Source organism: Balaenoptera physalus (genome assembly GCF_965194825.1).
Source record: "Balaenoptera physalus genome assembly, chromosome: 19".
NCBI lineage: Eukaryota > Metazoa > Chordata > Mammalia > Artiodactyla > Balaenopteridae > Balaenoptera > Balaenoptera physalus.
The window spans coordinates 52,344,263-52,371,909 of NC_138900.1; the positions used below are offsets into that span (position 1 = coordinate 52,344,263).

General features: G+C 43.0%; 1 protein-coding gene and 1 long non-coding RNA gene across 2 annotated transcripts in view; one reads left to right on the plus strand and one right to left on the minus strand.

Moving 5' to 3' along the window:
* Nucleotides 1–14,839, minus strand: part of LOC309648081 — a 43,675-nt gene extending 28,836 nt beyond the window's left edge. Inside the window, exon 1 of the long non-coding RNA XR_014256467.1 lies at nucleotides 122–14,839. This is a non-coding gene — a long non-coding RNA (uncharacterized lncRNA). The remainder of the gene's footprint in view (nucleotides 1–121) is intronic.
* The window catches only part of ZFHX3 (zinc finger homeobox 3), a 428,452-nt gene that overhangs the window by 91,844 nt on the left and 308,961 nt on the right, over nucleotides 1–27,647 (plus strand). Inside the window, exon 2 of the mRNA XM_082436143.1 lies at nucleotides 10,959–11,038. The gene's annotated coding sequence lies outside the window, so the exon portion shown is untranslated. The remainder of the gene's footprint in view (nucleotides 1–10,958; nucleotides 11,039–27,647) is intronic.

A 27,647-nucleotide genomic window follows, 5' to 3' on the forward strand; every position in this document is an offset into this window, starting at 1 on the left:
CCGCTTGCCGCAACTAGAGAAAGCCCTCGCACAGAAACGAAGACCCAACACAGCCATAAATAAATAAATAAATAAATAAATAAATAAATATTTAAAAAATAATAATAATGCTGCGATGAACATTGGGGTGCATGTATCTTTTTGAATTAGAGTTTTCATCTTTTCCTGATATATGTATGCCCAGGAGTGGGATTGCTGGGTCATATGGTAATTCTATTTTTAGTTTTTTAAGGAACCCCCATACTATTCTCCATAGTGACTGTACCAATTTATGTAATGTAAATAGGTACAGCCAAATCACTTCTTTAAGTGGGATCGACTCACCTACCTATCAAATAGTTCATAAAATGAGCCTGACTTTTGCATTCCAGGAAAGAAAGTTACAAATAAATAAATAAACGTTTGTGTATGTATGTATACTCTGTATGATGGCGTAACAACGTGTATCTGAAATATGTGTGGGTATCATTTTATCACCGGCATCCATTTGAAATGGGCTGCATCCTGTCACCACTGGCAGTTCTGTTTACATGGAAGGTTGAGAGATTGGGGTAAAAACTTTATTTTCACCCAGCTTCCTCTTTGGAAACCAGAGTCCTTGTGTCTAGGAGATGCTCCCAGTTTCGTGTAGGAATAACATCCTTTGTATTGACCACTAAAACCTAAAGCCCCAAGGATTATTTACCCTTAAATGTGTGCTGTTTTTGCTTTGGAGCAAGTGGAACTGTTTTGAGGGTATATGTGCCAACTGAAAAAAAAAGTCCTTCTTTATTTTTGTGCTGGAATTCTATTCATCCTTCTTCATTTCCACAAGCTTACCTTTTAGTTTTTTTTTTTAAAGACTTACACTAACCATATCTCTTCCATTCTTCACCTGTCTTTAGTATTACAAGGTTTTCTGAAGGTTGAACGTTTTGTATCTGACCTACACCTTTTCCCCAGAACATATTTCTATTTACCAAAATCTCAAATTACCATGGTAACTATCAAGAGGTCCGAAAAATGTATTTGCTTTTTCTGTACTCAACCTACGGCGAAGTCACCGCAAATGGCCATAGAGATTACATAACAACTACATCCAGGGCTGAGAAAGGAGCCGCCCACCCCCACGTCATTCATTTCTTTCCATTTTAGTGTGTCTTGGGGGAGATTGAATGGCAAACCTTGGAGGAGAATAAAATCGTCTGTACAGACTCTTCTTGTTATTTCACAGACAGGGAGAGACTGTCCAGCGGCTGTGTGTGCCCGGTCAGTGGTGCAGGAGAGAGAAGAGGAAGTGGTGAAAAACGGAACAGGAAACAGATGGGAGACGTGATCTCTCAAAACTCCCCAAATTCTGAAAAACCTCAGACCAGCCTGGTTGCTTGAAGATTAGGACCAAAGTGAGGTCTGTGCATTTACTGAAGAGAGGCAGGCTGAAGCAGGCACAGCAGGGAGTCGTGTCACGTGGATACGAAATCCAACTGGCCCCAGCGCAGCAGCACCAAAGGGAAGTGAGAAAGCTGGACCATTCTGAGTTAATTTGGGCCAAAAGGTGGGGAGCAGGTTCCCACTCTTGCAATGACTGCCTCAATTCTAACTCCTCACTGAAGGCTGAAATCTCTGCAACCGTGTGATTTGGGGTTAAGAATACTTCTTTCTTTACTCAGAACTGACAGGTATTTACTAGGAATGAAGCCTGTAATGATGGCCAGAGGAAAAGGACTCAGTCTTCTACATGTACAACCTTTAGGGCTCATGTAAGGGAAAGGAGAGAGCAGAGTCTGGAATCAATGGGTCGGGGTCATTTTCAGTGACCCCCAAGGCAGAAACGTCAAAGAATCTAAATGGTTTCATTAAAATTCATCCCAAGGTTCAGTTATTTGTCTAAAAATGATCCCTATGCCCAGATTCAGAGCTCTGGGAGAAATGGTGCTGCTGCTTGTTTTCCTGGGTTGGAACAAACATCCAGACTTGATTTGTTCATTTCTTTGCTGGTTTGGCAAGTGGGGTGTGGGAGAAGGGGGAACGATCGCTCCCTAACAACCAGAAAGTTGAACCTGCTTCCTGAGGAGATGCTAAAATCTGAGAGTCCAGCTGACCTCCTCTTAACAAAGCCTGATAGCAGCGCCATCCAAAAATCCCAGACACCCCTCCCCCTTCCAGGCAACTGCATTTCACTTGTGATCTTGCACAGCCTGTGGTCAGGAAAGAGCCTTTGAACACATCTCCAGAGCTGTGGTGATTAGAGGGTCTTTGGTTACTCAGCTCAGCTGGTCCTCCCTTCTCTATATTTCCCAGGTCCCCTCCCTAAGCCCCCTTCACCTCACCCAGTAGCCCAGACAGTTTTTTTTTAATGCAACCAATGTTTTTTCCTCTCTTTTCATTTTCCTATAACATCCTAAACCTCAAGATGTGGTTAACACTAATCCTGATTTATTTAGGGTTTATCTGCATTATTAATTCCAGTCATGAAAAAAAAAGTACTCTAGGCCCTAGTTTGTATACAAAGTTTCAGTGTTTATAAAAAAGACCAGCAATCCTTGGGAAACATATTTTCTTTAGATATCTTTTAAATCCAAACAACTTTCTTTTCTAAACTGGAAATATTCCTTGTGATGGGTCCCCTCCTTCACAGTTTCATTTATTATTATTTTTCCCCCAGTCAATATCCTTTGAAGCTGCTTCCTGCATTAATCTGGACTTAATATGGATTTAAACATTTACAATGGAAAATAATTTAGGTTAAAAAATAATCTCCCTTGATAAAGCTAGAAAACCCCTACAACTGTCACCGTCTCTGACAGCCAGGAATGGAATGAGATTCTTGAATATGCATATTGAAGAAAAAGAGAAGCAAGGCCAACAGGGTGTGTCTTATATTTTATATTTGTCAGCTGTTATGACTGACTGGAGTTGAGTGATATCCAGGGTCTTGACTTGTTGTTTGAATGAATTCATCATCACTCGGAACATATGAACAGTTATTTCATGCCCAGGATGTACTAAAAATCTCTCCCATTGGAGTGAGAGAAGGCTGTCTCTCAGAGGTAGCAACCTGCATCCATCACTCACAGAAAGGCTACTCACTAACAGATTCCAGCCCCTTCTCACCCATCCTTTCCATTTTTGCATTCTTCAGCCTATTAACTGGTATAGCGCTGGATATAGAAAGTTTACATTGCTTTGGGTAGGCCCCAGGCAAGGCCAGTGTTATCAAGGGAATTCTTCCTGGATTTGATTCAAGGAGCACATGGGGATTAGAATATTTTCATGGGAATTTAAAGGAATTCAGATTAGACCTCCAAGTCTATTTTGTCAGACCTCGACACTTAAGACTTGTTTTGATTTCTTGGGGACTTACAAAATGAGGCTAGGCTGAATCCAAGAAGCACCTCTCTTCCAGGGATGGAAAATAACATGGCATGGATACTGTCATTTACCACTCCTATACCCGAGGCAGACATCACTCATCAATCACAACATCCTCTCCCACTGAGCCGGGAGGCAGGCGCTCTATCCTTCTCATCACAAAGCTACCTGCTGTGGATCCAATTTGGGACACATGTTGAAAACCATTTGCCATTCCTGCTGGGCCCTGAGACTCTTGGCTGATCTCCTGGCTTTTAGCTTCTTTCCCCTTTAGCCTACCTTGTACATTGCTGCTGGCTCCTATTCCTGTTCTTGATTATATGGGGACACGGTGTGGGGAACAATTCCAGAAAGAGGGCATGGTCCCTTTGATCACTGTAACTTCCAAAATCACCAGTACTAACGAGACACATTGGAAACCTTTGCTCAGAAGGAGCTACCCCATTCCTGTTCCTGAGCCCCAGAAAGTCTGTCTCTTGTGGATTTCCTTCAGCATCCCTCAGTCACTTGGGCCAGGAGGTAGGGTGGCTGGGATAATCTTCTAGGACTCAATTGACCACTCAGAACCAATTATACCAGACTCAGAGCCTTCACCTAGTTCTTCAAGGCCTTCTTCCAACGAGCCTCTGACCATTTCACCAGGTTCATCCCTCTTAAGGCCCCCTGTTATATCAGCCACTTGCCATATTCCACATGTGACATTTCTTTCCCATCCAGAAAACTTTCCAGGCCACACACCCTCCATTCCCCCCTAAGATGGCTGCCCCAGTTAACTGACTCTATGCCCTTCACCACTTTTTGCTGTATACTTTATTTGAATAACATTTACCTCTTTCCAAAGTAATATAAACTCATTATAGAAATTTTAGAAAATATACCAAAAATTAGAAAATTAAATTGACTTAATAATCCCATTAGGATGTACATATTGACGTATATGCTTCTCTTTTTATGAAATACTTCTTTTCATTGTAAAAAAATTCATATACTTAAAGTGGGTGAATTTCATGATTTCTTATATATTAATTATACCTTAATAAGCTGATCATATATCTATATATTATACATAGAAAAGAGTATATATAGTGTGCGTCTGAACTTTATAGGCATTTTAAACAAAAATATGAGTTTTGTATTTTATGTCTGCTCTTGAAAAGTCTGTAAACTTCACTGTCTGTAAACTTTTAGACCCTAAAATGTATAATTGAATAACCTTGGGGGATATACCTACATTTCCAGTATTCCAAAGATATCTCTATATGTTTGCCCATTCTTTTTAAACTTTCTTAACAGCTTTACTGAGATACAATTTACATACCAAGCAATTCACTCAAAGTGTACAATTTAATGGTTAGGGGTATATTCACAAGTTGTGCAACCATCGTCACATTCAATTTTAAAACATTCTCGTCACCCCCACACCAAGGAGAGCCCCCCACACCCTCTGGCAGTCACTCATACTCCCATTTTTCTCCAAACCCCCTCAGCCCTTGTCAACCACTAATCTACTTCCTGTCTCTCTGAATTTTCATGTTGTGGACGTTTCATATAAATGGAATCATTCAGTATGTGGTCTTTTGTGAATGGCTTCTTTCACTTAGCATGTTTTCAAGATTTATCCGTACATTGTAGCATTCCCTCATTCCTTTTTTTTTTAAATTAATTTATGTATTTATTTATTTTTGGCTGCACTGGGTCTTCTTGCTGCACGCGGCTTTCTCTAGTTGCATCGAGCGGGGGCTACTCATCGTTGGGTGCGCAGGCTTCTCATTGTGGTGGCTTCTCTTGTTGCGGAGCACAGGCTCTAGGCACATGGGCTTCAGTAGTTGTGGCTCACGGGCTCTAGAGTGCAGGCTCAGTAGTTGTGGCACAAGGGCTTAGTTGCTCCGTGGCATGTGGGACCTTCCCAGACCAGGCCTTGAACCCGTGTCCCCTGCATTGGCAGGCGGATTCTTAACCACTGCGTGACCAGGGAAGTCCTCCCCTCATTCCTTTTTATTGCCAAATAATATTCCATTTTCTTTGCCCGTTCGTTATAAGAGTTTGGGTTCTGTTTTTGTTTTAGTGATGTTGATTTTAGTACTTTACTGAATTGAGTGGCCCTCACATCTCCCATCTGCGCACCCTTTAATCCTTCCAGTGATTATTTTTGGTAGGATTCTACTGAACTTACAAAGAAATCCAGTTCAGTTCAGTTCAACAGGTATGAAATGCTGGGGATAGAGAGATAACTGGATGCAACCCTTGTCATTCAGGAGTTTACAATCTATGTACATCAAATCATGAGAGCAAACCATGTCCATGAGTCACCCTGATACCTTTAGCTTTCAACTAATATTTTAATTTACATTAATTAGATGTAAATATATTAATATTTTCCAAGTTGTGTTTTTATGTTTATACCCATGCTATTCTGTAAGCTACCCCAAAACAGGATCTATGGGTTCTATTTCTTTTCTATTATAATAATATGAATGATAACTACAGCAACTACCATTTACTGTATATTTATTTTATTTGATCTGCAAAACAATCCTGTGAGGTAACTACTGTTATTTCCATTTGCTGATGGAGAAACTGAGGCTCAGGGTGATCAAGCAACTTGCTGAAGGTCACTCTTCTGGTAAGGGTGGTCTCTGGACCACACTAGCCCCCAGCTGCATGGAGGGCACTCTTAGCAGCCAGTAGATGATATTGTCCACCTGCCACCCCAGCAGGCAGCTCTGCACTTCGGTCTGGGCAACCTGACATAATCTCTGGGGATAAAGGATAAAGTTAAAGAGTCTCAAATCTTCATCCTATGGCATCCGTAGTTGTGTCCATTCCATTATTCTCTTGATAGTGATGGAAAACCTACCCCCCCAAAGAGCTCCCTCTGCTTGGTACAGAAATCATTGGATGTCTTCTCTGGGATTCACCATTTTGGAATCAAACTTTAGAGGATGCACCTAGGGATAACAAATTAGGAAGCTCTCAACCCCCAAGATGTGCCATTTGATAGAGTAGCATGACAAATGGCAGGATTTGAGAATTCAGGCCTCCTGTTTTGGGTCTCTAGAACTGTCTGACTACCTTGCTAAGACACACTTGACTGTACTGTGCTGTCATCTTCAACAATAAGGCAGGTTACCTCCGTGAATCTACATATCACACTGAAGACACTCGATAAATATTAAATAATAATTATTGTTTCTTTCACATTCGCTGACAAGATAAAATTCCAGTAAAGAGCCTTTAAGGTCTAATTACTTCGTAGGCATTGAAACCAAACTGCTAGTTGAAAAATTAATCGTGGAGCCGTCGGAGATGGAGGATTAGGAAGTTGTTTTGAGCGGTGGTGTCACTATGAAACTCCGTTGAAGATGTGGAGCAATAAACACCAACGTGAGCTGCCAAAAGAGACCGAGCAAGAGGAGACTGGGAGTGCAGCTGGCATTGGACGGACTGGAGTTTGATTACCAATGGTGACTTCAGCACACAAAATACGTGTTGAGCGAGTAAGCAACTGAATTAACTAATAGGCAGAATATGTCGCTAGGGTTATTTAGAGCAATATGCAGATAGACTCCACGGGGCAAATGAAGGCACCCAATATTAATAACAATTGCAATAGTAATTAACATTTGCTGACCACTAGCTATGAGCCAGGCCCTATTTCAAGTGCTTTAAATATATTATCTCATTTAATCCTGACAACAAATTGTGAGGCAAATATCCTCATTTTTTTAAAATTAATTAATTAATTTATTTGGTTGCGTTGGGTCTTTGTTGCTGCGTGCAGGCTTTCTTTAGTTGCGTCGAGCGGGGGCTACTCATCGTTGGGTGCGCAGGCTTCTCATTGCGGTGGCTTCTCTTGTTGCGGAGCACGGGCTCAGTAGTTGTGGCTTACGGGCTCTAGAGCTCGGGCTCAGTAGTTGTGGCACACGGGACTTAGCTGCTCCGCGGCATGTGGGATCTTCCCAGACCAGGGCTCGAACCCGTGTCCCCTGCATTGGCAGGCAGATTCTTAACCACTGCGCCACCAGGGAAGCCCTCCTCATTTTTTAAATGAGGAAGTTGAGGCATAGAGAAGTTAAGCAACCTGCCCAACATCACATATTTAGGTTAAAAAAAATTATTATTTTTTTTTTACTGTGCCATTCTCTAATCTCTGAAGAGATCACTGAGTTTCCAGGACCTTAAAAAATATCCTGGGATTTTTCCAGTCTGTAGTTTTCAAACTGGTCCATGGAACCTTGGAACCTTCAGAAGCTCCACCAACAATAAAGTATTTGTGTCAAGCAGGGATGAGTTTAGCTCCCTCGGGAAATATCTGCTGCTTGAACCTGCTTGGCATATTGGATTTCAACATGGCATTTTGTTTTCAAACAAAAGGGAGAAAGAGTGTTCCACTGTCAGAGGTTTGGGGCCAGCAAACGTTTTCCGTAAAGGGCCAGATGGTAAATATTTTAGGCTTTGCAGGCTACACCATCTCTGTTACAACAACTCAGTTCTACTACTGTAGTACAAAAACAGCCATGGACAATATGTAAATGAATGAGCATGGCTGTGTTCCAATAAAACTTTATTTATAAAAGTAGGCAGTAGGCCATAATTTGCTAACCTCTGATCTAGGTCATCCTCCTGTGGCCAAGTGAACCTAAACTTTCTAAATACCGATTGTCTTGCTAACTCATAAGGGGAAGGTTTATATTGTCCAAGTTCCCCATATTTATTAATGCCCAGTATCAGAAAGCCCATGCCACAGTTTAAGGGAAAGAAAACTAACATGTACTGAATGTGAACTTTGTGTCAGGTACTCTGCTAATAGTTCTACACCTGAATTAATCCTCCTTGTAACTGTGGAGGGTGAAGAGAAGGATTCCCCTCAACAAAGAAGAAAACTGAGACTTGAAGATGTGAAAATAGTCACGAGAGTCAAGCCAAAGTCTCACTCTATGCGATTATACCATGTTGACCTGGATTAAAGTCACATTGCTTGTCCTGTCATGTAATAGACTGGAAGGTTATTGATAAATCACCCTCAGTTGATTCTTCTCTAGGAAAAACCCTTCAAATTCACTTCATAACCTCACTTTGCTCCCCCCAAATGCTTTACCATCTCTGTTAGAGACTTAAAGACCAGTGCTACCATATCTATATGAGTTTTCCCAAGGTATCACACACGAGGAGAATAACCTTGCAATTTCAATAAGCTGTTCTCCCATTTATGCTTTCTAGTCTTTCATTGTCTGTCTTAGCAGGCTGCAATGGGGGTTTGTATTAGCTGGTGATGCTCCATGATCCATATGTGTTTTATAAAGATCATTTTTTATCTCTAAACTTTGTTCTCTGCCTCCTGTACTTGTCTCTCTTGATTTCATACTATACTTCACAAGTCCTCAGTAACTCCTTTTCCTCAAATATTTAATTGCACTACTAGCTTGGTTATATACCACCAGTAGGTAAATCTAATGTCTTCCTCTTGCATGGGATAGGTTGAAAATTTGAGGCTGAGATGTTGATGGTTGGAATACTAAATGTCTTCTAGAACACATGTTCGTCGTCTTCTTTCATGTTCACCAAAATGCCGTGGAACAGAAGGACCTCTTACATCTATTGTCAGTTCATTCTGGATTGGTTTCCTCTCAAGAACCAATCAGACCCATTCAACCAGCAATAGGAGGTTGGTGCCGTCCCAGAAGTCAGTGACAGCATCGCCTCTCGTGGCTCTCGATTCCGGAAAATTCCATGTCCGCGAGCCACTGTAGCCCACCTCCACAACTGAACGGTAACACAGCTGCTTGTGAAACAGAAGAGAAATCCATCACATGTGGAAAACTCAGCCATCAATAAGCAGCTCTGCAAGCCTTTCAGTTGGGGACCAACCACAGAACTGGCTCTCCATCTACAATCAAACACTCTTTAGCCATGATCAGCCACTTCCATCACCTCTGAGACTGGCAGATTTCCAATAAAGCCAATAGCCCCCTCCCCTGGGGTAAGGTCATCAGCAGGAGGCAGGCATTGTCGTTCAGCCCAGCAATTTGACAACAGTGTTAGCTCACACTCTATTAGCCAGCAGCTACACCCTGACCCCTGACCCTGACATTGGCCTCCGACGTCCCTCTCCTGAGGTAGCCTCTGATCATTTGAGGTGGCCCGCCCTGCTGGTTAGCATGAGAGAAGGCCCATCAGGGCCAGGCAGGGCTCCCTGGTCACCCCTGTTCCCAACAGGAGGCTTAAGGCTTGAAGTACAGAAACAAGCCAGAGTTGAACCCAAGATGGCAAAGGTGAAAGTTCAGAAGCATATCCATCAGCAGCCTGTCACCAAAGGACGATGTAAGAACCACGGAAGCTTTCAGAGTAGGGATAGCCATTGTCTCCAGACGGTTCTGCTCCTTAATGGAAAAGACATATCAAAATATGGCTTACAAAATACAAAATAATGGACTGAGATGTACATTATATGAGGGTGTTAGATTGCAATGTACTTTACAGTAGGGGAATTAGGTTGAAGTGATATGCCAGGGTAGTTAGGTTGAAATATGGATTATCCTAGGAAAGTTAGCTTGAGATGTGCTTTATAACACGGTTGTTAAATTAAGACGTGCTCTTCCATGCAAGCATTAGTCTGAGATGTGCATTATAGCAAAATTGTTAGGGGAAGATGTGGATTCCACTTTGGGAGGGGGATAAGAGCAAGAAAAACACCTTGTACTGAATAGTATTCAAGGTTACAGAAAGTCTTGTGCATTACATGGATTTCAGGGGTTTAAATGCAGGGGGAATGAGAGCATGGTGCATATATACAGATAATGTTCTTCCCTTCTCCTTTCTCCCCAGCCAAACAATCTGCCACTTTCCCCACTTTTCCTGTTACGGAATTAAAGGCCTCCCCCCATCAATAAAAACATTAACTCACTAAACAGCCTGATGGCTTTTCCTTCCCTGGCTTAACCCTTTGGGAGCTGGGGTTTCCTTCGGATTTGTAAAGATATTGATCCCAGATAATGTTTGCCTTTCTAACTCTCTCTTCCCTAGACTTGACGGATAGGTTCAGGGCTACATCTCGGCAGCCAACTCACCGCAGCTACCCAGGGAAAGGGGAATGGAAAGAGAGGCAAGTGTTCAGTAGCTAACACCATTGGAACACTTTCCCTGGGATAGACATATAGTAACGTGGTGGCTGGGGAGAGAAGCGGGAGCTGCAGTCTCTTTCAATCAGCACGGGATTTCACTTTGGATTTTCCTCATTCTCGTCTGATCCTTCTACCAAAATTTCTTTAGTTCAACTTAGAGCGTTCTATAATTTCTAATTAATATCAGATGCTGTCTTGAGGTCGGCCGCCCTGAGTTGCATTTGTAAAGACTCCTTTTCCAGTTAAAGAATGTGCTTTTCTCCAGCTTTGTCAACATGGAATGAACACAGGTAGCTGGGTCATTTGCTGGTGATAGTGGCCTAGGTGGGGGCGACTTTAATAAACGCCCCCCTTAAATGCAAATTTTATCCAAGAAAAATAAGTGAAGAAGGATGGGCTCATCCTGTCTCTCATTCACCAGTTGGCCTACAAACGTTCACCAATTGTCTCCCCAACAGTGTTTTTGTTCTTTCCTCTCTTCCTTAGCTCGGAAGATATCGTTTACAGCCTCCAGAAGTCTAGCCACACGTGATTGGATGATGTCCAGCTTTGCCCGAGTAAGAGAGGTGAGTTCCAGCCTTCTTGATTCTCAATGAAAGAAAATGTTATACCAGGTGAGTTAACGCAGTCAAAAAGACTAACCCACCAGACAAGGGTACCAAACAAAACCAAACATTTCAAAGGAAATTGCAGTGTTACTAGACACCTCTGCATTGTGCCTTGAGGTTCCAGGAAAGAGGCAAGCGGGCAATTCTGCATGTGTTTTGTCAGGCCCTGTTTGTCTAGATAGAAACGTGGGTTTGTAGCAGAGCCACGGCACTTACCTTCCCTGGCTGAGCTTCCTAAGGGCAGAACACAGGAATATGACAGAAATACGCTGCCCAAGTAGGAAAGCACTTCCATCCCCCCAGTGCATCTCTGCCAATTTTCATCTTTTTGTCAGCCTTCCTACTCTTCCTGTCTCTGAGCATTTCCTGGTTAAGCACTCCTTAACTCCATTCTGGTGTATTCTTTTCTCTTCTTGGTGTCCATTCCTGCCTCATTTTTTGACATCACATTTTCCTTAAAAATAGGCTTTGAGAGCTATTTCTAGCCCCTGTCAAGGGATATGTCCAGCCAGACTCCCACGGGATGTAGGAATGAGTTTAAAACCAATCCCAGAGAAGAAAGAAAAAAAAGGGAGGTTGGCTTAGTCCCAGACTCCGTATTAAAACAAATCTTCTGTTGGGTCAAGTGAGATATTTGGGGCCCCTCCCTAAATAGAAAAGGGAATTTCATTATGGTTCTCTGGAAACACCACCTAAAATCCCACCCCAAAGAAGAGACCACATACTATCAGGGCAAAATCATGGTGGCCTCGTGGTTGGAAGCAGCTTTGGAATCCACCCCCTGCCCCCCATCACTTAATTGCTTTGTGAATTTGGGCAAAGCACTGGACTTTTCTGAGCCTCAGTTTCTTCATCCATAAAATGGGTTTAATGGTAGTATTGACCTCCAGGTTTTTATGAGGACCAAAAGGGCTAATGCATATAAAATGCTTAATCCAATGCCTGCCACAAGGTAATCCCTCAACCGATGGTGGCTGCCAACTTTACAGTTTTAGCGCCATACCAACAACTTGCCCGTTTACCTTGGGCTCCCGCGACGCTGAGCTATCACATACCACACTGACCCTTGTGTGCTCATTAACACATCTGGTTTTAGAAACATGCTGTATCTCTTAGCCTTGCTCCTTTCCAACACTGCTGTTTATGAGGATATTCTCTGTACAAGTAGAAGGGCAGCCCTGCCAATGAGGGGAGAGACAGATTAGAAGGGCCTCCCTGATGGAATATAATCTGTGCTCTGTACTCACTGGTAACCAGCCATGATTGTATTTCAAAGGTAACAGTTCATCTCCACCGTGGGGATTGGCGTACGATGCACAAATAGGGCCTAATGTGATCCGACAGGCCTGATTTCTCTAGATATGTATTAAAACAACATGCCCAGTGCTGATGGCTCCAAGGTCCTGACCCTTAGCAAGGACTTATGACGTAAGGCAACCTGCCCAGGAGAGCCAGCGGGGCAGGAGGCCAGGGGGACGAGGTCGTCGACTAATGAAGTGGTCAGCATTGAGTTTCTGTCACTCAGCTGGTTAAGAGGAAACTGAGAGGGAAGTAAAAGAAAATGGGAACATTTAAGGAACAAAGGAAAGGACCACATTTGAGCTGAGGCTCTGAAGGTGAGCTGTTGTCAGAGGCAAGGGGACGAGACACAGCCCACCTAAGCCTCCCCTGTGGCCTTGCTCAGTTTTACCTGCTGAACACGGACTGGTTGCAAGAGCATTTGAAAGAGGCTAACTCTGTAGAAATCCCAAGTTAAAATGAAAATGAGCAGGTACTAAACCAGCCTGATCTTTGGTTCAGATTGGTTTCAGACACAGTCAGGAAAAGCGGTCAAGAGCTCGGGCTTGAAAATGGATTCCAGACCGCTTCTCTTTGGTTTCCAAGCAAACTGTCCTCTGAGCTTCAGCATCATTATCTGGAACACTGGTAACAGAACCCACCTCAAAGTGAGGGCGGTAGGAGGAGATGATGCAGTTCACCCAGTGGGCTTCGTGCGGTGCCTGGCACAAATCATCACTCACGTGTCAGCAGTTGTTACTGTTATTCCACGTGCTCTAACAGTCTTAGAGAGGAGGTGTGGGGCTTTTAAAAAAAAAATGGATAGTAAATTGTGTGTTGTTCAGTAAGAGGATGGTTCCACCTGTTTCACAGTGGCAATTCCTAATGCTTCCCACTGGAAGAGCGTTTCAGACTTTTGTACCACTCACCTGGTCAACAAACGTTAATTGAAAACTACCACGTGCTAAGCGCTGTGCTAGGTCTTGAGATGGGGTTGTATTGAATCAGAATCATTCTTGACTTTGTTCTTCAGAGCCTTGCTGGGGAGGCAGAGATATCAAGACCATAGCATAACTGGTAGTCTATTACAAGAATATGGCGAGGGGTGGGGGCAACCAACTCTTCTAGAGAAGGTCAGAGAGAAGTCAAAGAGATGAGGACTTTCATATCTGTTACATCACTTGGTCCTTCAAAGAATGCCTTGGGGCAGGTAAGACTGATGCCACTCTCCCCCTTCGTTTTATGTACAAAAAGGTTGAGACCCAGGCAAGTTAACCCTTGCCTTGTTTGCAGTAGTTCATAGTAGGATAAGACTGTTATCCCAGGCTCCAAACGTCCAGGAGGAAGCGTCCTCTGCAGCATCAGAATGAATCGGGACCACTGATAGCCTTCCAAGGTCCAAGAACATTTCTCCTAACTGGCACTCTCATCAGATATAATCCAGTTCTTGAACATCTCAATGCACAAAAGGGCAGAAGGTTTCCGTTCCATCTCCTGAGTTACTAAAAAGATTCTTTCAAACCTTTTCCCTTTCATTGCTAAAAGTGAGGCGCTATGGGTTAGGCAAAGAAGCACTCAGTGGAGAGATCAAGGACCAGGACGCTGATCTCAGCAGCGCCATGGTTTCCCTCAAGTCCCATAGGCACTAGTGTCTCAGGTCCCCAGATTAGGAGACTTCACGTTCCTTGCCCACTTCTGCCTTACAAAGGTCATCTGGGGATGAACTGAAAGCATTGATCTGAAGAAGCACTTTGAGTGTTTAGTGGGGAGCGTAAAGTTCCAATGGAAATGATGATCAGATTAGACTGTCGTAGCCTGGGAATCAAGAGTTGGAGCGTCACCGCGGCAGCCAACCCCCTGTTCCCATCATGACCCAGCCAAACCTCTTTCTCCGGATTCAGTTCCTTGGGACTTTTTGAGGGGTTTGGGGGCACTAGCAGAGCAGCACAGATACTCACATGCCATTAACCAAGGCTGCTCTCTTTTTTTCTCTCAAATATACACCTAACATTAAGCTTTTTTCTGATTATAAAAAACATATATATAATCTCTTTTTAAAGTGCAAGCAGTTGATCAAAGCAGAAAGAAAATTAAGATCACCCAAAATTCTACCACCCAGAAGCAAACACTGTTAAACTGAAAGGCATCCTATGAGATGCCTGGTCTTCAGACATATACATATATTTGTCTTATTTTATGTCAGTGATATCATATTATACATGTTGTCCAAACACGTACCACACCAGTGAATTACAGATTTGCATGTTCCTTTTGAATGACTGTGTTGCATTCCAGTATTGGATGTACTGTCAGTTATTTAACTAATCCCCTACGGATGGATAGTAATGTTATCTTAAACAATACTCTAATGAACATCCTTGTGCTTGATGAATCTTTCCAGTTGTCTCCTTCGGATAAATTCCCACAAGTTGTAATTTCTGGGAAAGCTGTCCCCTTCAACCCAGTGTTAAGAAAGAATTCACGTGGAGCATCGAGGGAATAAAAGGGCAATGACCAGCCAAGCTGAAGAGTCCTGTCATTCCTAGTGGCCTGTGATGATTGCAGGAACTCTTATCCATTCACCTCTGGGGACATGGGGGTGAGAGAAGGTGAATTTTCATATCCCTGAGGTTAAGCATCATGCCAGGAGGGTCTAGAACTAGATGCTTGCTTTCTTTTACTTCTTACCTGCTATGCCTCTTGCCCTGGCCTTTGGATCCACTGCACATGATACAGCCCTCTCTGCCCCACTCTTCATTTCCTGACACTCTGACCATCAGCCAGTGGATTCCATTTTCCCTTGACTTCCCTTTCTTCCTGCTTTCCTCCATATGGGGCCCAAAGATTGATTAACTCCTTTGGGTAAGAAAAGGCACTGAGACCAGCCAAGCAGTGAGTTGAGTTGGGTGATTACATTGCAATGTTTTAATTTGCCTTTGGACAAATTCTCATAAGCTTTCCCGAGAAAATCTCCCTTTAGACGTAGTCATTTAATTTAAGAACAGTTGGGAGAGGAAGATGAGCTAAGATGACAGATGGAGGAATGCAGATGTGTGTGTGTCTTAGAGGGACTCAGAAGCGCTCGAGGATTTGGCATTCAGTGAAGCACAATGCCAGCTTCTACTGCTTGTGCCCATGGACTTGAGAAATTTTCAAGAAATCATTAAAATACAATGATTTTCTCAGATGACAGGCAGGTTTTATTATTTTCTCTTGTCTGTAAAATCATAACAAGGTCACCAAAAGAACTAGATACCCCCTACACACACCCCAAGTCCAGCAAACACAAAAAATAAAAATGTGAGTAGCCTTGTAGGAAGGCAAAACAAAGCAAAAAAATAATAACAAGGTTGTTATTAGAGAGAAATTTCCTTTGGTCACATTGCCACAAAGATAACTATTTTTAATTCCATGCTTACCCTGGTTTCCTTCAGACAGATTTTCTGAACATCCTAATTTGGTGTTCACATAATTCAATGTCTATTATTGTTTTAGGTCCACAGTTATTATTTTAATTATAATTTAAAGCTGCCTAATATACCCCGAAGTCACTGGGCACCTAAGAGAAATAAATAAAAACAACTTGCCATTTTTAAAAGCAGCATGTTTATTTGGAAGTCCCACGAGCCAATCAACTAAGACATCATAAAACCTTCAAATAAACTAAAACGGAAACAAAATAAAATGTCCAGTCTTAATGTCCTTAGAAGGCATGCAGGAGAAGGTTACAGCTAGCTGAGTGCTGGTGTGAGAGCTCTCAGAATGACTTTATTACTGGGAACCCCAGTGTACATCTTGATGCCCACAGCCCATATCACAATCTGCACAGTCCAAGTCCTAGGTGTATAATCCTTGAGCCTTGGTGTGAAGTTTTAGTCAATGAGAAGTTGGTCTAGCAACGACTTTGGTGCAGAAAAAGAAAAGGGCGTGCCAGAGGATTGGAAATGCCCACCCACTGACTACTTCATCCATATGGTGTTGATGACTTTCTCCAGTGTAGGTGTCAATAAAGCAGGTGCAGGTCTCATTAACTCTGATATTTTAAACGTGGAATTGCTAAAATATCAAAGTCTAGTGATTTTACATTTGGAAGGCTAAAGAAATTTCAAAACAGTTCCGTAATGTTCCTACATGTGAGTTTTCCATAACAGAAAATAGTAAAATCATTTTCAAACCATTTACTGCTAGTATTCTGCATGTAATCAGAGCTGTTATGGTTTGTTAAGCAACAGAATTATCTAGTGGGCAGGAGGTTTATGCTGCTCCAAGACCTTCAAGCTACACAGGTATGCAAATCAGTAAATATTATAGAATCCATTGAATAAGCATAGTCAGGATATCCAGAGGGAAGCATCTATTCCCTCCACCCCCAGAATGGTCTTAGATAGCTTAGGTGACTCTCTTTGGGACCCAAACAGCTGGACTGTCAAATTTGGGTCACTTCAGGTTCTAAGAAAAGGCAGAGAGTTGTGTCCTCAGGGCAGCAAAAAATGGGCTCCCAGAGATCTCCTTCCTTACTGTGGAAGAAGTAAGAACGAAAAGAAAAGAAAAAGAAAAGGAGAGGAGGGGAGTGGAGGGGAGGGAAGGGGAGAGAAGGGGAGAGAAGGGAAGAAAAGATAAAGAAGGAAGTTGACCCCCAGAGAAGCAAACTCCCACGGCTGCATGGATTAAGCAAAGAATACAAATAAGTGAAGTGGGAATGGTATGAGGCAATAAAGAGAGGTGGGGACTGTGGAGAACACGCTCAGCCTTAAGGGCAGCTGCTGCTTAACTCTAGCCCATGGTTCCCAGGCCCAATGTAACCAGAATTTTTGATTTTTCAAGAGAAGCTGGAAATATCCATTTTTTTTACTTGAAATATCTCAAATTTTGAGTGTTGGCCATCAATCTGATATAAATACCCAGGCAACATATGAACCAAATAAAAGATTCAACATGCCACAGTCAGCTCATGGGCCATAAGTTTGTAAACTGTATGAGACGGAAGCAAGAAGTTGGGAATTAAAAGGAGCAACAGATTCTGAAGCATGGAACACAGAATTTATATGAAGGATTCTTTCATTTTCTGTCTCAGATAAGGGAGAATTTTATCAAGTCTTGCCACTAATTCCCATCTATAAAGGAAAATAGATACTTTTTCTCTCCCATGCTATCCAATGCCCTCAAACCTAAAATAACTCTTAATCTACTTCATCCTTTCTTTCTGATTCTCTTTGTAAGTATTGGGCTGGTGAATGAATTCTGGATGTACTGAGCTAGGCAAATGCTTCAGATCTCTTAGCATTCTGAGATGGGGATGGGTCAATGCATAAAAAGTATTCGTAGAAGGTGGAAATCTGTTTTGAGCCTATTTGCAATATTTCTTGGATAAATTATAATGTATTTTATTGGTTATTTAAGGATATTATCCTTATAGCATTTCTGGCACTTGAGCTTAAAAATATTGATATTCAGCAGGTGTATCAGTCAGTTTTTACTAGGTAATGCTGCATTAACAAACAACCCCCAAGCCTTAGTGACTTAAAATGAAGATACATTTTTCGTGTACAAAATTACATGAAAGTAATCCCTCTGTCTCACCTTGCTCCATTTCATCTAAATTACGTGGTTGTATCTTTGCTCCACTTTGTCTTTATTCTGAGTCCTGGGCTGAAGGAGCAGATCCTCCCTTGCTTCAAAACAATATCCTGCTGGAAGGGAGAAAAGAAACAACATGATGGCTTTTAAGGCTTCTGCTCAGAAGTAGCATACATCACTTCCTCTCACATTTTATTGGTGGCCAAAACAAGTCACATGGCCAAGCCTGATGTTGACGAAGCAAGAGAAGTATTACCCTCTCACAGGGAAGGGCAACATTTAGGAATAATGAAAATCTCCCATAGAGGGTACTGCCTCAGGGACTTTGAAAGGGAAAAATAAGGGGAAGCTCCCCAACATCTCCTGTTGGAGAAACAGAACTAGTCCTCAGACTCCATTCTGCCCTTGGTGGGGACCATTGAGGTCATTTGAGCAGTGAGTGGTTAAAAGATGGTACCTGAAGTCAGACTTCCTGAGTTCAAATCTTGGCTCTACCATTTCTTGGCTGTAAGACCTTGTATATATTGCTCAACCCTCTTGTGTCTCGTTTATCCAATGTAAGCCACCTGTCTCATAAGGCTATTGGGAGGATTCAGTGAGTGAAGATATGTATTCATATATGGAGAGAGAATACTTAGAACAGTGTTTTGCTCGTTATACGTATTGACTGTTACTACAGTGATGACGACTAGAAAGCTGTTGGCTCAGATGCATCTCAGCCACCTGCTCACCCCTCTGTAGCTAGATTACTCCAGGTCATTTTGACTTTAAGTATCCCATATGAAAATGCATGTACTTCTGGAAGGTCTAAACCCTTAAGTTTTTATCGACTAATACCTTGCTGGGGAACACTTTGAAAGCAGGTTCCAGCAGGATGAGATATAGGAGAGGGTCCTGGAGACAGTGAGACAGAGAAAACAGAAGTTGGGGAACAAGGACCCTCAAAGTAAATTTGCCACACCTGATGGTTTTACCAAGAGCTACTCTGACCAGACCGGTAATTCTCATCCTTGGCTACATATTAGAATCAACGGGGTGCTCAGACCATACCCTAGACCAGGACATCCAGAATCTCCGTGGGTGGGATTCAGTACTCTGAACATCTTAAAGCGCCCCAGGTTCTTTTCATGTAAAACCAAGGTTGATTAGCCCAGGAGCAGTCTGCCTTCCACTCAGAGCACCTGACTGCCTCTTCCTTGGTTCAAATTTTGCTCCATCATGGATCTGCCTTAACCCCAGTTTCTCCAGCACAGTCCAGATGAACTGACTAGGAGAGGAACATTTGCTGACAAAGAAGAGGGAGAAATATGGCCAAAGTCGAGCATTTGTCTTTCCTCTCCTCCTGATTGATCACTTTATACAATAATAAAACTTTTAAAAGGTTGAACCTGAACTGAGACTGTGACTGTGACACAATTAATCCAACTCTTGAAGAATCATGTTATATTATGTGCTTCAAGCATTGATCTACTTCACTAAAAGTTGGCCTGAAATACAACCTAGACCCAAGATACTGGATCCATAAGAAATGGCTAGGATGCTGTCGATTGCTTTGTGTCTCCATGCGATATGTGGCCGTGCAGCTGACCAGACCTTAAAGCAGGACAAGTTCTAACACATCACAGAGGATGTCACCAGTCCCCACCTTGCCCCAAATTGCTAGGAGTGGAAGTACAGAGAAGAGAAGGCTGAGTATGGTATGATCCTCGAACCTGCTATCACTGCAACTACATAATGATGATATTATTCATCCACAAGGCTCCCAGGCTCCCTACCTGTTCTTGAATTGAACGCAGACAGTACCAGCATCCCTGGTACCATAAACTCTTCCCCATGGAGGTATATTTTTGGGGTCCTCTCTAAATCTAAATTTTATAGGACCAAATGCATCCCCCATTTTAACTCACCAGTAATCATCAAGTCAATAACAATATCTAGCATCTCTGGGCAGTGCCTTCCAGTTAGCCAAACACTTATAAGTCCCCAGACTCACTTGAGCCTCACAACAGCTCCATGAGGTAGGTAGGTGAGCCAGGATTCGTGATCCCCGTTTTACAGAAAAAGAAACTTGCTGGGGAAGTGAAGTGAATTGCCAAGGTCATGGAACTCGTGGTGGAAATGGAACACCTGAATTTAAGACTTGGATCCTTTGGCTTCCTGCAACTTCCAGGCACCATGGGAGACCACAAAAGAAATCAGACCTTGCACTGGCCCCAGGCAGAATCGCATGACAGGCTCAGCTCCCTGGATGTCAACTCCATCCACTTCACCAGCCTTCCCCCTCTCTTCCAGGTGTCCCTCCCACTCTGTGCTGTCCCACTGCATCACCCACGCTTTCACTAGCATCTCCAGAAGTCTCTCTCTGTGCTCCCCCCTTTGAAATTTCCCTGTGGTTTTAGCTAGCTTAGTGAAAATACAGATGTGCCCTCAAAGCCCAGCTCATCCTTGAGACCTAGCTGTGTGACCTTGGGCAAGTTACATTATGCTTTTGAGTTTCCTTCTCTGTAGAATGGGTGATTACTAGTACCTACTTCTTATGGCTGTATGGAGGATTGTATGAGCCATGTACCTGAGGCACTATGGTCAGTGTCTAGCATGTATTAGGCACTCAAAAAGGGCAGTTGTTTTAAAACCATTTATATTTAGTTATTAATTTTATATAATAGGAATAATAGCTAGCGTTTTTCAAGACCTACTATGTAATGACATGTATTGCATTGTTCTCAGTACTCTTCATGTATTCTTTCATTCATTTCTCATGACAACCCTATGAAGCAAGTACTATTATTACCCCGCCTTACTGATGAAGAAACTGAGACACAGAGAAGTTAAATAGAGCCAGCAAGGGCTAGACCCTGGATTTGATCTAAGTGGTGTAACTCTAGAACCAGCACTCTCCATTCAGACACAATCTCCACAAACCTTTAACATTGCTTCTTATCACTTGAATTTTTAAATAACAATATCTTTGAATAAAAGAAGTACCTTAAGCATACACATGGAAAGGAGTGAATCTATAACGGTGAAATATCAGCCATTATAGCAAAGAGGACAGACAATAGGTAGAAACGAGGGCTTTCTGGGTGCTGCTAAAATTATACGATGAATATATTTTTTAAATTGAAGGAAGGAATCACAAGAAAATGTTAACAGTGATAGTTATTGTAGAGCAGAACCAAACTCGGGTGAGGAGAGCAGGGTTTTTCATGTTCATTTTGTTTTTTGTCTGTATTATTTGAGTTTTCAAACCCAGCTCCACACATTGGTTTTGTTTTATACCAACAGGATTTATCGGTAAAATAAAACTATTGCTCTGTTTTGTTACTTGATCTTTTCTTCCTTGTATACTCCACATTAAAAATTGAGTCGTTTTTAAATATTATACCATAAAACCAACCACTCTCCCCACTCCAATGCCACGCCCTCAAGCTGCTGATCATCTCAACGCAGAGATAAGACAGAGCAGAGGAAAGAACTAGAGCGCCCAGCGAGATGGGTTATAATTAAGTGCCCGAGAATGCAGAGCCATCTCTTGAGACCGTAGGAGTCCAGCTCTCTTCCCAAACATGGTATTTTCCCTGATGTTTTTTTTTTCTCCACCAGAAATTTTCCACTTTAATTATGTGGGTTAGGTTAGAGGAGTTCACCTTCGGAACTTTAAATGCACAAACAGCTAATCCCTTCCATAAGACACATTTCTGGGAAAGCCCAAAGATAAATGTTTACAGCCTGTGCTGGAAGAATAGAACCCAGTGAAATTCAAAATGATTTAAGCATGATGTGCCCATGCCTGAAGAAACAATTTAGAGAGACTCTAGCCTCTATGTTCTGGAATTCTGGCCTTCGTTCTCACTAAGAATGGAATCACTGGCAATGCTCATAGGTTAGATTTTCGCCCCCCTTTTCCTGGTTTTTCCTTCAACATGAGAAGGATGGTAATTAAAACCATACTTGAAATATTAAGTCTACTACCTAAAGGAATGAAGTTTATTAAAGTTGCTAGGCGTTAAGTACAGAAACTCAAAATAGCTTGCGCACACTCCCCTTGGCATATACCCAAAATATTGGTCGAGAGGAACCCAAGCGTCGAGGTGGCACGCGTGCACACATACACGTGCACACACACACGCACACACACACACATCAATACATTGATATATCAATAAATGGAAGGCATTTCTCAAGTAACTAACATTTGACAAGCAGAGAGCAAAGATGACCTCCCTAATTAAGGTACTTAGAAGGGCCAGTTACTCAGAAAAATTATTAAATGTTGTCATAAGGGCACGGAGAAAATAAGGACCAATCCTAGGCACCACTTAACCTCTTTGAGACAGTTTCTCATCAATCATGTGGGGTCGGTGATTGATGGGAGGATGTGGGGAAGGTATAAGGAGATAACCTGGCATGATCCCCGGCACAAAGGCAGGAGGTACGTAGTGTCAGGCCCCTTATTCCTGGGGATCTCATGGTGGTTCAGCTGATAAAATATGAGCACTCTTTCTCCTCCCCTTGGGGCTGGCTGGAACCTACAGGTCAATCCAGGTAAATTCCAACTATGCTCAAGGAGTATTCCGTCACCATCCTTTTCTCCTCACCTAAGGTCATAAAGAAACGGCAGTGTGGTGTCGTGGGTAAAGCTCGGTCCTGCTTTGGACATGAGGCAACTCTCATCGCCATCCCAAGGGTTGTTGTGAGGCGTGACTGCGATGCTGAATGGCAGGCGCCCGGCGGGCAGCAGGGTCTTAGCTGCTCTGGGCTGCTCCGCTCTCCAGAGACTCCACGCACCCCTGCACAGCTACCCAGATGGCCTGCAGGCTGGTTATGGACCCAGACCCACTGAGAAAGCACACCAGCATGATGAGGGCTGCTGCCGCTCCCTGTATCCCATCACTCGTTTGGCCTGGGATCCCCTCTGTTCGGTGCTTTCTAAGGAGTTGACGCTGTGGGCAGCCCAAGAGTGTCTTGAAAGGCAGTAGGGACAAGAAATGATTTCCTTATATGTTTGTTTTCAAATTCCTTGAAAAATTCCTTTAGGAATTTCTTGGAGCACACTACCTAGTGCATAGAAGCTGCTCAATAAATGTTTATGGGGAGTTCCCTGGTGGTCCAGTGGTTAGGACTGATTGCTTTCACTGCCATGGCCTGGGTTCAATCCCTGGTCAGGGAACTAAGATTGCACAAGCCACACAGCAAAAAAAGAAAGGAAAGTAAAATAACAAGTAAATAAATAAATAAATGTTTATGAATGAACCATAATTCATGCTACCAATTATTGAGCTGCTATTATGTGCCAGGCCCTGTACTCCAAGAGAATCTTAACTGTCTTATTCTATTTTAACTCCACAAGTGGGAGAAAGGCACTAGAGTTTAACAGAAAAAAGACCAGGCTTGGGGATTATAATTTGAACTGGCTCCCCATCCTTCATTCTAGCTGAGTGACTTCTGGGAAAGTATTTAAATTCTCTGAGCCTCAGTTTTCTCATCTGTAAAATGGACATATTATCTACCTCCTAGGATTGCTGTGAAGATTAAAAGATAGATCGTTAAGTAGGTAGGTAGGTAAGTAGATAGATAGGTAGATAGATAGATAGACAGACAGACAGACAGACAGGTAGATCTTTTATATGTGTGTATACAAACACACACATATAAAATCACATAACACAGTGTCTAGAACCTAGAATATGATGTTAAAAAACAGATGAAAAATGGTATAACAACCCAGTGAGATGGGGGTTATTACCCCCATTTTATACATGAGAAACTCCTCAGAATGGCATCCTTTGACAGAAGTCCATTCAGTCTCTTCCACTGATAAGGAGTTTCTTTGTTTGTATCATGAATGAGTAGGGAATTGATCTGGAGCCTTAGAAAAACCCAAGATTGAGGGAACAAATGGAGAAGGTTATTCCAGACAGGCTCAGACCTTACAGAGGCTTGTGGGAAGGGGTGGTGTAGACAGACTAGTGAGAGAGCAAAAGAAATACTAGCCACATTTTTCTCTTCTCCTCCCATATAGAATGCTTGAGTGTGAGCCAACTGGTGAATTTATTCCCAAGCCTATACTGGAAGACCTGTTATTTATTAAGCAACTAAGCTGAGATCCAGGGTAGGAAAATGGTTAAGAAAAAGTGCTCTGGAGTGATCTGCCTAGGCTTGAATTCCAGCCTGTCATTTACAAGCTGTGTGACCATGGGGAAGTCTTTTAACCTCTCTGAGCTTTGAGTTCCACATTTGTAAAATGAGGATAATAATAGATCCTACTGCAGGGCTGCTTTGAGAATTATACGAATTAACATAAGCAGAGCCTATGCCATGCTTATACCTTGTAAGCATTCAATACATCATAATTTTTATTGTTGTTACTATTTTTATATGCTTTATATACATAGTCCAAGATATGGATGGATTAAGCAATGGGCCAAATCACAAAACTACTAGCAACCGGTAGACACAGGATTCTAAAAACCAATCCCCCTGTACCAGTCAGAAAGGGTTTGGTTATGCTGGGTAACAAACAGGCTCAAAAGTTCAGCAGTGTGACATAATCGAAGTTTATTCCTCACTCACACAAAATCCAGTGCAGTTTTGGACAACTATCCATGTGTTAGCTTAACATTCCAGGGGGTTTTGCTCTTATCCATATGAACACAAGCACCTATGATCACAGTGGCAAGCGAAGAGCAGGAAAGTTGTTCACTAGCAATTAAATGTCCACCCAGAAGGGACACACATTTCATTGGCCCAAACAAGTTACATGGTCATACCTAATTCAAGAAAGAGAAGTGCAATCCTGAGCACTTGCAAGTTCAGAAAACAAGTTATCAGTGAGCACCGAATCTCCCAAAGCCAGTCTCTTAGCAGCTCAACATTGCACCATTCTGCCTCTCTCTGTGAATGGCCCAGCCTTTGGTCAACTTTCTCTTACTGCAGCAGTTAGTTTCAATACCCCTTAAGTGCAGAGAAAAGCATCAAGGTTTTAAATGAACTAATTAATCAGAGACTGTTTCACAAATCCCAGCCTGGCGCTTGTCCCTTTCCTTCCCATCAGCAGCATTCCGTAGTCCATGGCTGTCCTCCAATGCACCCAGTCAGCTCAGTCAAGACCAGGGCCACCCATCCCTCTGTTCGGGGGCCTCTCTTCTTCCCCCATCCATCACCAGGGCCCTGTGATCTCACCTGTCGATGCCCAGCTCTTGCTTGATATCTCAGTTCTGGAACCGAGATGCTCCAGCTGCTACCTGGGAAGGCTGTAGCCCCCAAAATATTTAGTTAGCAGCCATTCAGTTAAGTGGAATTGGCTTTTTATCGGCTTTCCTCTGTACAGCTGCCACCAGCGAAGGCTGCTTCCTCCTTCCCTCTTCTCTGCCTGTCAGTTCACTCCACATTCCTATCGGCAGCCTTTAGCTCTGATCAATACTAACCGCTGTGTAACAGCTCACGCACGGCTGCTCTGGTCTGCATCGATCAGAACCTTCTTCCAACAGGTAGTCAGCTATTCGAGGCAATGACTTGAGATAAACCCCTACTTTTACTTCAGGCTAATTCATTTCAGGTGGATTTCAAGGAGGCTCTGCACACCGTCTCTGTTAGACGAGCTGAAGTCATAGAGTCAAGATCAACTCCTCGTGTGCTCGAGACCCTAGGAGAACTTTCTTCCTCCCCCCTCTTTCCCCCTTCCCTTGTATGTTGTAAGTGCCACTTATAAACAAGATACCAAGACTTGGGACATTGAAAATGCCACTTCGGGAAATGTGTCAGCCAGCCGTCCCTCTTTCCTTTTAATAAGATGCATCCGGGACTGCAGGAAACCCAGGGCTGCCGTGGGGACAGCATTGTCGCCGGGCAACCAAGCATCCTTCCAGCTTCCCCAGAACTAATCTCACAATATCCTGCAACCCTGGTCTCTTACCACCACAGGGGGAAGTCCTTGAATTCCTCCCCATCCTTATTCCAGGCTCACCAGTGAATCTGCCAGGAGCTGATATTGCAAAACCAGTTATTATTTTGCAATTGATTAGGGGTTGGTACAACTTCATGGCATTTGTGTTATAACTAGAAAACACACAAGACTGGATGATGTACACTTTTTTCCAACTTGTACACTAAGTGTGGCTGAATGGTCCATCTGATACCATCGTGACCCTTTCACCTGGGTCCCAAACCTCTTGTCCTGTTTCTCTTTCTCCAGCACCACCCCACGCTTGATACACCCAGTTCATCAGTCCCCTCGTTCTGTTGAGCCTTCCCTTGCGTGCAGTTCTAATATCCTGCCCTTCATCTCGGTTGTTGTCATCTTATTCAAGCCCTCATCTCCTGGTGCTTGGACTACTGCAGTATCTTCTAGCTGGTTGCCTGGCTTCCCGTTGTTCCCTGCTTTGTTAATTTCATGCCGCACAAGGATTTATCTTCCTTGCACTCTGCCGTGACTGCCTTTCTCTTCTCAGAAATCCTCGGTGGCTTCCCATCGCCCATCAGAATAAAGGCACATTCCTCAGCCTATCATTCTGGTCTTCAGTAGTCTGGTCCTTACCTCGCTCTCTCCAGACTGTCTCTTGCTACCCTCCGGCAGAAACCCCACACTCTACTCCATCTGGATAACTCCCTACTTCCTCTATAAGAGTTTTCTAGCTCTGTGCCTAAAAAAAAGAAAGTCACGCCCCACACTGCCTTTGAAATGGGTTCAAATCCTGGCTCCCTTACTTATTAGCTGTGTGACCTCAGTTGGGTTACCTAACTTCTCTCTGCCTCAATTTCTCACCTGTGAAATAGGGATAATAATAGTACTTACCCCATAAGATAGTTATGAAGATTAAATAAATTAACGTACATAAGGTATAAAGAATGGTACCTGCACATAGTAAATTCCAAATAAATATTTGCTCTTATCATTTTGTTATTATTTTCCCAACCCCTCCAAAGCATATCTTGTCCATGAATATTCTCTAGGTCACCCTAGCAAAAAATACTCATTTCCTTTTCTGCCTCTTATAGCCCTTGTTTATAGATGAATGATATTTCATCATAATTACTGGGTGTCAGGTACATGCTCAGTTCTTTGATGCACATTATTCGCCCCAGATCTACTCTCCCTCCTTCGTCACCTTACTTTTCGCCACAGGAGGCTGATCTGTATGTCCAGTGGCTCCTAGTTGGATTTGGCCAACAAGGAACCCTGGCAGGAAATAAGGAGGAAAAAGTGTGGGTCCGAGTTTTTATTCCTCCAGCTCCTTCTCAGACGTGTCACTGCGGAACAGCTCCATCTCTCAACTCGAGGTCATGGCTCCTGCCAGGTGGCCCTCTGGACCCTGCCTGCTGTGTCTCCAGCTCTTGGTCACCTCCTTGTCTCCTCACACCTTCGGTGATAACATGGCCCCAGGGCACTGCACTCTCCCTTGTGGGTCCCTGAACCCTGACCACACCTTTGTAAATACAATTGTTCCTCTATAAACTATACCCAAATTATCCTAATTCCAATGTGCCACGCTGGGTGACACAGTTCTCATTGCAACCCTATGAAGTAGGTGCTGTCATTTTTACCAAAGATGCCCCAGAGCACATCATGCGAGTGATGGAACCACATCTGCCTGGCTCCAAAGCCCATACTCTGAATCATTCTGAATCACACTGTTATAATAAGGTGTAAGTAAGGTGGCTATTTCTCTATGGATTTCCACACCTCTTTGTCAGAATGTATGAGTTTGCTTTT